The sequence below is a fragment of the Chaetura pelagica genome, unplaced genomic scaffold, assembly GCF_000747805.2.
Source record: "Chaetura pelagica isolate M959 unplaced genomic scaffold, ChaPel_1.0 scaffold729, whole genome shotgun sequence".
Classification (NCBI taxonomy): domain Eukaryota; kingdom Metazoa; phylum Chordata; class Aves; order Apodiformes; family Apodidae; genus Chaetura; species Chaetura pelagica.
The window spans coordinates 163,045-172,102 of record NW_009954707.1 but is presented as its reverse complement, the minus strand read 5'-3'; positions in this window follow the sequence as shown (position 1 = coordinate 172,102).

The following is a 9,058-nucleotide window of genomic DNA, read 5'->3' as shown; positions in this document are numbered from 1 at the left end:
CCTGGGTCAAGAGCCATCACTGTTAATTACCCTTCTACTCCTCCTGTTGCTAACACAAGCTCCTCTGCAGCGTCTGCTCCAGATGACCTTCCAAAGAGGATGCTCAGTCCTGCGAGGTCTCGAGCACCACAGCGCCATGCTCAGGCAGCAGAAACAGGTTCAAATGCTGCATCCCAGGTCCATGTTGCTCAGGCACTGGGTAATATTTGCTAGTGTGCTGTGTGTGGGCAGGGGATAGCAGGAAGGGGTCAGGACATACCAAGGACTGTACTGCCATCTCCAGCCAAGCCCCTCACTTCCCACTCAGGAGCCTTCCTGTCCTGCCAGGTCACACATCTGCCAGCTCTTGAAATCCAGTTAATGAAGGTGTTGCTGAAAATGTCTCAGAGGCCTGAGAAAATGTGGCTGCAAAAATGGGCACTGGCACAGAGTCCAAGAGCCTGGCACCCCACAGGCACCCCAGCCCAGCTGCTGGCCATGTCCAGGGCACCCCCACACTCCCTACTTCTGAGTGTCACCCTCCTCCCCTCAGACACCTGCTCTCCTGCCTGCACAGGAAAGTGTCTGTCTGGCCCAACTCTACTCTGCTGAAGGAGGTGTGTGAGTGTCCAGCCAGTCATCAGGTGCTCCAGCTTCTGAAAGCAACACCTTCACGAGACTCTTTTTGCAGAAGACAAGGCTGCGAAGACACAGGGCCTGAATGAAGTCAGCAAGCAATATGAATACACAATTTGAATATGCATTCAGTGTGTACAGAGACATGAAATTACGCAGGAAATGGGAACTGTCTCTCCAGAAAATACCCTTTCCACGGCAGCGCCCAAGCACTTCAGATAGCTGTGTGGAACAGCAGTCCCTGCGCACCGAGGAAAGGGCAGTCCTGGAAACACTCCTCTCTGCACTGGAGATGACACCCTCCTCAGATGCCTTTCCTATTACCAAGAGATCACCCTGCTGTAGCAGAATGTCCCCCTCCCAGGCTCTCACCTGGACAGGATCTGTCTGTTTCTGCAGCTTGGTGTGTATTCTGCTCTGCCAACAGGAGAAATCTTAATGAAGAGCATTTCCCCTCAGCTGTGGCTCCAGAGGCTCTCAGCAGGTCTCCTGATTAGCCTGTGCAGGAGCTGGCACTTGGCACCAACCTGAAAATGAGGGCTGCTTCTGGCTGACAGATGAGCACTCAGCACAGAAGCCCCTGCTCAGAATGACCCCTTTGCTGCCTGCAGACAGCCCCAGGCAGACTGGCCCTCAAGGTGCTGGAGCAGATGCAGGTTTGCCCCACTTCACACAGCTGGCAGGGGCGGCACTGGAGCAATGGGCATGTCCTGGGAGCATTCCTGTCTCTTCTGCTTTGAGAAGATGCATCTGTTCATTCCCCCTAGGTTTCTCTGCTAAGTGAAGCCCTAAAGGTGCTCACTGAGTGTGGGTTTCCAGGTACCACAGAGGGATGGCCCAGGAGCACCTGGGGCAGGCTCTCTTTGACCTGTTGTAGCACTGCCTTCTCCATCCCCACCAAGAGACTCCTCTGGTGCTGACCTGTCTGAGCATTCTGCAACAAAATCTGCAGGTGCTTTTTTCCGTGAGAGCGTCACAGGCTGCTGTTGCTGCAGCAGGACCTGGAGGTGCCACCAGCACTGGTGTCCCACGGCTCCGGGCTGGGCAGGCGCGGCCGAAGAGTCGGGCACTTTAACTCCCTGTCCACCAGACAAGGCTGGCAGGGAGCAGAAAAGCACCAGGACTGGGAGCCTCTGTCTCCACAAACATGTTCCTTTCCCCACCATCCATCTGCACTGGTGTTCAACACCATGGCCTTACCAAAGCCACGGCCCTAACAGGGGTTCACCCCTGGCTTCGTGTGCCTGGAGCTGATTCCCTTCAGTCCTCACCCCAGCCACAACCCAGAGTACCCTCCTTCCTCCCCTGTGCTGCTGAGAGACCTTTTGCCTGGTAGTCTACGTGCTTTGCAAAGACCTCATTTTACTTTTCTTCTGGAAATCTTCCCTTTCTCCAAGATTTTCACTGCCTCAAAGATGTAGTTCCCTTTGGTGGATAATCTTTTCCCCCCACGCCCTTTACAAGTTTTCTTACTCCTTATGTTCTCTTTAAAACTGATCCTCCATTTGGGGCAACTTCTTTCACATTCTCCCTTTTGTGGAGGAGCCTAAATAAAGCCATGCACAGCTAGATTTCAGAAAGGCTTATTTTATATATATATATTCAAGTGGGAAATTTATCCACTTCAATGGAAAGATCTCACATACAATGAAGAAATAGGTACTATTGTCTCCATTTAGCTTTCTCTCTCATAATTCCCCTCTCCAATTTCAAACTACACAGCAAAAGGAGCTGCTGCCAGAAAAGCTTTTTACCTTCTGGAAAACTAGAGATACTCATGGATAAGATACTCTCAGTAGAACAAAAAATCTGCTCCATGTATAGCCACCAAAAATCTCTTCATCTATGAGACGAGCTTGTTGAACGAGTGGCTCAGTCCAGGACAGGATTGTATTGCTGGTCACATCCCACAGAGCTGCATTTCAAGGAGAGCTCTGACACTGGAACAACAACAACAATGAATTCATTTTCTTTCTAAAAAAACCCAACAGAATAAGAAACAAAGAAATAATCTTTTACCTTACTCATCTGACTGGAACAGCATTTGTAGAGATATTAATTCTATCTGATTTTAGATGAGTTTTTTTAAAGGAAATGTATTATGGCAATTCAGTAACCCTAAGTACATTTCCAGTAGAAATACAGAAGAGTTTTGTCAATCCTCTTTTTATCTCCAAACACGAGAAACACCGAAATGTGCAAAAGATCTCACACATTAAATACCAAGTCTCATCGCTGCAGTATTTCCATATTTAACAGAGGTTTGATGAAAAATGTGTCAAACTCCCCTGCCGGCGCTGCTGCCTCCCCCGTGGGCGGATCTGCCGAGCCCGGGTCTGGGGGCAGGGACGGCACCTGCGCCGCCTAATCAGCCCTAATTAATGAGCTCGTGCCGAGGTGCAGCTGCAGGGCCAGCCCTGGAGGCCTTGACGTGTCTGTGCTGGTGTGACCCCGGGGGGCAGCGCAGCCCACCCAGCCCCTGGCCCAGCCCCGAGGGGTGGGAGAGAACTGAACTGGGGGGGTGAAAGTGAGGAAGCTCCTGGGCTGAGAGACAGGCGGTTCAACAGGTGGAGCAAAAGCCGTGCACAAGCTGAGCTAAGGAATTCCTGCCCTGCTTCCCGCAGCAGGGGCTGCTCGGCCATCCCCAGGACGGTGACTTGGGAAGACAAACCCCCTTCCACCTCCTTCCCCAGCTGTGGTCACTGAGCCCGATGTCCCATGGTCTGGGGCAGACATGGTCTGCACAGACCCAGAGCTCCATGCAACCCACTGAGAACATGTTCAACTCTGTCTCAGCCAAATCCTCAGCTCTGCTGCCATGTGGTTAGTAAAAACCATAGGCTCTTGGATTAATTTTGAAGTTAAACTGCCACCAAGGCCAGAAGAGGGTACCAACAAATGCCCCCTGGCACTTCTTTCAGCCCTTTGCTATAGAGGAAACACAGCCCACCCAGAGCAGGAGCAGAATGAGGAAGAGGTGGGTGAGCAACATTTCCCTATCCAGTGGCAACTGGCTGTTGGACCCACTGCACTTTGGCTCGTGACTCCATCTGGGAACACTCTGTGAGGATGCTGAGCTGCTCAGTTTACCAGCCCTGGACTTATTTCAAGCCTGCTTTCTGTCAAAAGCCAGTAATTAGATGCATTCTTTAAATCGTTAAAGTGTTTATATAGTAAGCAATTACCAAATTCTACAATTAGTAGTTCTACATTGTTAATAATGAATTTAAGACTTGTGTAACAACTCCCAAGGGCTTTCGTTCCTCCTGGAAGGATCATGATTCATTATAAAAATGTCTGTACCTTGGCCAGCCAGTTGCTGAGTGTCTGGGTCTGAAAAGGATTGACACTTCAACAGTGCAGTCAGCGTTTTTACTAGCAGGGGCAGAGCAGTTGGGTCCTGGAGCCGCAATGGTGGAGATGGTCAGAGGAGGGAGAGGATGGCTGCAGCTGGGAGTGAGCCTGGAGCCCTGTGGCACAGCCCTGCTGTGGCCAGGAACCTGCACTGAGTTTGCCAGGCCTCAGCATGCCTGCTCTGCCCAGGCTCCTTGTCCCCTGCCTGCAGCTGCCCTCCTGTCCCGGGTCAGTCCCCAGCTCCCATCCCACAGGGCACAAATGCTGGAAACTGAAGTGATGGAGCTACCCGAGGTAAGAGAAGCGAGATGGAAAATGGGCAGTTATTCCTACCTGGAGCCAAGGATGAGATCTCATGGGAAGGAAGTGGCAATGGAAGTAGCAACCCAGCACCCAGGGGGTTTATTCAGGTGTGTGTGTGGGGGGGGTGGCACAATCAGCTTGGAAAAGCTCTGATCAGGGCATTGGTGAAAAAATCATTCTGGGGCAGAGGGGCAAACCTTCTCATGAAAAGTAGGGGCAGGAGTACACAGAATTGTCAGAGTTGGAAGGGATCATCTAGTCCAACTCCCAAGTCTTCAATCACTTTCCACTTCTACTGAAAGCTCAAATCTTCAGTATTTTTGTTTCATTTTCCATTCCCTCCATTCTTTTTTTAAAATGTCTTTCCAATAAATACAGTTGGAAATGAGCTGGGAGGGACAGGGAGACCTGAAACTGCAGGTGAAAAGGGATGGAACTAAATAGGGGTTTCTGGAAGAGGGAAAAATCTTCTCAAATGCTTGATTTTTATTTAATAAAAAGTGCAGAAAAAAATATTGAACTATATATTTACACTTTAATTGTGTGTTTGTTTTGTAGAATTATGTATTTATCTTGCAGAAAAATTGTGTTTCTGAGCAGCCACAGTGGCTTATGACTTATGTTCAAGGCAAACACAGGACAAATGAGGTACCTCCAGCCTGCTGAATACCAGCCAAGCAGGGTTCACTCTCATGTGGTCCAGTGATAAATAATCACCCCTATTCAGGATACACTGAATAAATGCATAAAAATCAGGGGAGAAAAAGAATCATGAAGGAGACACCTGAGCAGGCAAAACCACATAATATTGTGGCTCACAAACTGGACTGTGAGGTTTAGAAAGCTGTGGAGGACAAGTCTGCAATAAGCAGTGGTGTTTCTGATGGGTGTGATACATCAGGTCTCATGTGATGTTTCAGATGATACAAGGTGTGCTTTGTATCCCATTAATTATGTCAGCAACCAAAAGCTGAAAATGACATCTGTGTGATGATCAGTGCTGGTTTCTGGAGGGCAAGACTGCCCTGCAGGGCCTGCCTGGGCTTCCTTTCCTGCTGCTTCCTTGCCTGGGCAGCCCCAGCAGGACAACCTGCTGTGTCCCCAGGGAGGACACTGGTGTCCCCACTACCACTGAGCTCACAGGCACTTGTTCATCTGCAGCCCTCCCTGAATTCAAGTCCTCTCCAAGCCATGGACGTGCCACAGGGATGTGCTACAGGGTTGTGACACGCAGAGGGGATGTGAGGTGCCACGGGGGTGTGATGAGCCACAAGGATGTGATATTCCATGGGAATGTCCCTTGGAGTGAGGGTAGCTCCTTCTCCTGGGGGGAGCAGCATGTGAGGGGCACAGTGAGCCCTGGGGCAGAGCCATGTCTGAAGGTAACAACCTGTGCTCCTGTCCAGCAGAGCCCCTGTCAGAGCAAAACTGAGCATTGCTGCAGTAACGGTGAAGAAAACCCCTGAAGCATTTTATGTTTACAGTATTTCAACTTTCTATCCTTATTTGCAGTGAAGCAGAGCTTGAAACATGCAGTTAGCCAGAGGAATCCTGGCTGTGTCATGCTTGCAGGACCAAACTGAGGGCATTGCTATGGAGATCCAAAGGAGGGGAGCACAAATGTTTCTGTCTTACGGGGCATTTTAAATGGAATTTAACATTCATGTATGCAGCTTTGTGAGACTATTTTAAAAACTATTGCCTGGGATTCCCAACCTGCCATGTTCATCCTCAGAGGACAGAGATGAGGTCTCTTGTCTCACATTGCACAGCAGCCTGGCTGCTGCAGCCACCCTGCTCTAAGGAGATGAGATTTAGAGCAGAGATAGAATATTTTATTTTACCACCTGATGTATCTGGAAGAAAACAGGCCATATTTCAGAAACAAAAGCTCTCCAGATCTGAAATTTCACCTACCATATCAGTGGCTCTGTAAAAAATACAGCCTTACTCTATAGATTTTACCTTACTTATATATTTAGATGAGGCTACAAGTGTATTATGTCTGCAACATGGAAAGGTAATCTCATTTTCCACTGTGAGAGAGCAGAAGACACAAACAGCCACTTGGTCCAGCCAAAAGTCCATCTAGTGATTTATCCAGCACGAGCTGTGTCAGAAAGCAATGTGATTCCCAATCCCAGATCCTAACAACCTGTGCAAATCAGTGTACTATATAATGAGAAGAACTAAAGCCTAATGCTGGGAATAATAGAACATAAGTCTGGAAAATGTGTGCTGACTTTGCAAGTGAAATCCTGAAACCAGAAAACCTGGCAATCTGGTTTATAAATGCAGAGAGTGCAGCAAAGATAATGCCAGCTGTGGGGAATGCAGGAATTAGAAAGACACACACATGTAAAGATGTCAACCTTGCACGCTGCCTCACAGCCCTTTGCTGGAAGAGACTCCAGGATGCCAACCCAGAATATTTTTCTAGTGATTTGTGCCTCAAATGATTTTGTTTTGAAAAAACATCTGGGATTGTTTTTTGTGTTATGAATGTCCTCAGTCACTGTGAAGGTCAAGTGAACCTTTAGTATCAACAAAGCAAGTTCCTGAGATCCCAGCAGGATCCCCAGCGTCTGAGACCTCTGCTGGGCTTCACCACTCGAGGCCTTTTCTTCCCTCTTCTCCCACTTCCAGCATGTCTCTGGAAAGGTCCCCCGTGGTGGCCCACCCGTCAGGTGTGTGGCAGTGCCATGGGGGCTGCTCTGCTCCCCTGCCCACATCCCACCTTGCCATCACGGGCACACCCCGTGCGGAACACGGCCGCGCTCACAGCCTCGGGCTCTGAGTGTTAGTCCATGGCTTCAACATTCATACAGATAAACCACACAGTTACAGGGACACAATCTCCTGGCGTAATTCCTTTGCAGCCAGGAGGAATCTATAGAATTATTTCATCTGGAGTTAGCAGTTGTATCTTAAGCACGTATTTGTTTCATGGTGATAAACCGGATTTATCGCAGCCCGCTGCAGCAGGGCACTCCGGGCTCTCGTCAACAAACAAAAAATTGAGGAGGTAAAAATAAGGGCAGGATTTGATGTTATAAAACTGAGAAGTTTACAGTGATTTTTTTGAAAAGCATGATATTTTGCAAAATATTTGAAATTCTGATTGGTGAACTGACCATTCCAGGTAACCTGCAGGGGCAAGACTGTAACTTATTGCCAGCTCTGTATTTTCAGCAAAGCTCAGAGACACCTTGGGTTTGCCCAGTGGCTAAAGTTTTCAACCAAAGTGCTGTCATCTCAGTGAAATGTCACAGATCTCAGGGAGGACATTTGTACATGGCAGGGTTTGCAGTGCTCCACACCAACTGTAGAATTATTTAAAGATGCAGGCGAGGTGGGGGCATTATGGAAACTCATAAAACTAAGTCTACTGGAAAAGAATAAGAAATGCATTTTCTCCCTCTTATTCCAGGTCCAAATGAACTGCTAGTGTGAAATCCTAATTTTTTTCTACAAGTTAATTTTCTTTACTTTTCCCCTCATTCATGCAAGATTTTACCCTATTTCTTCAATAAATCAAAACCACTGTGAGCATGTTGGCTTGCTCCATTGGCCATGGAATCTGGGGCGTTTTCCTCTCATGGAAACAGCAGCAAGGGCTGTGTGGCAGTGCTGTGGGTGTGGGGCCAGGGAGCTGCACGTGGATTCAGCTGGTGCTGCTGGTGCAGGGAGCAGACACAGCTCATCCAGAGGCCTGGCCTCCACATCCCCAACCTGGGAAAGGACTTCTATTCATTGCTGTGATGGATACTTTGGTTTACTTCTCATATTCCTTAATGTTTTGTGTTCCTTGGCAGAACTTTGCCAAGCCTGAGGAGTGAATTTTAGTCCATTCCTGGGCACTGCAGAACTGTAAGAGCCCTGGGTTCTGCTGTTCTGGCTGGTGCCCAGCACAGATGCCCTCCTGCCCCTGGGAAAGCCTGTGTCAGACTGGTTCAGGGCTGAGCCCGTTTCTTGGAAACCGTTCCTGTAAAACCCTGAACACCATGAGACATAAGAAATCATTCACCTCTATAAATGCTCCCAGAAAAGAACTGTGGGTCCAGCAGTGGAACAAGGGCTGCCCAGCAAGTGCTCCCTGCAAGCCTTGGTGCCTACAGTTGGCAGGGAATCCATCCATCGTGTTTGGGTGCTGGATGTACAGAATGTCCCTGAGCCAACCCCACCAGCCCCTTGCAGCCCCGGGAGGGGGACCAGGGCAGCCTCTGGGGGCAGACAGCCCAGGGGCTCCTGGTCAGACAGACACTCCCTCTTCCTCCTGGTTCAGGCAGAGCTGATAAACACGAGTGACCTGCATCCCTTTCCTCTCATCATAGTAGCTTCTTTTGCTACAATATTTATGACTTGTCAGAAATAATAATTGCAGGATTGCTCAGTGAATTATGTGTGAGGAGTAATGCACATCTATGGTTTCCTCAGTGCTTCCATTGTGCCTCACTGGAAAAAGCAATTTGTTGGTTGCATTTAAAAAGGACAGGCTGTTGGGAAGGGGCACGCTGGAGTCTTCTGCTCAAGCACCTCCCAGCACACAACAGTAGCTCACAGCCTCCTGACACCCGTTTGTACACCAGCCATCCTTGGCTGGGGCATCTGAAGGGACAGGAAACTTCACAAGGTTTTCCATGGGGAGGGCAGCCCCCCTTCCCCCATGGCACAGGTTGTCCTGTGAGGGTGCCCGGGTCTGCCCTTGTCACTGCGCCCTGGCCCCGGAGCTGAGCATGTTTTCAGGACCACAGAGGGACATGGAGCCAGCGTGGGAGCTGCTCCA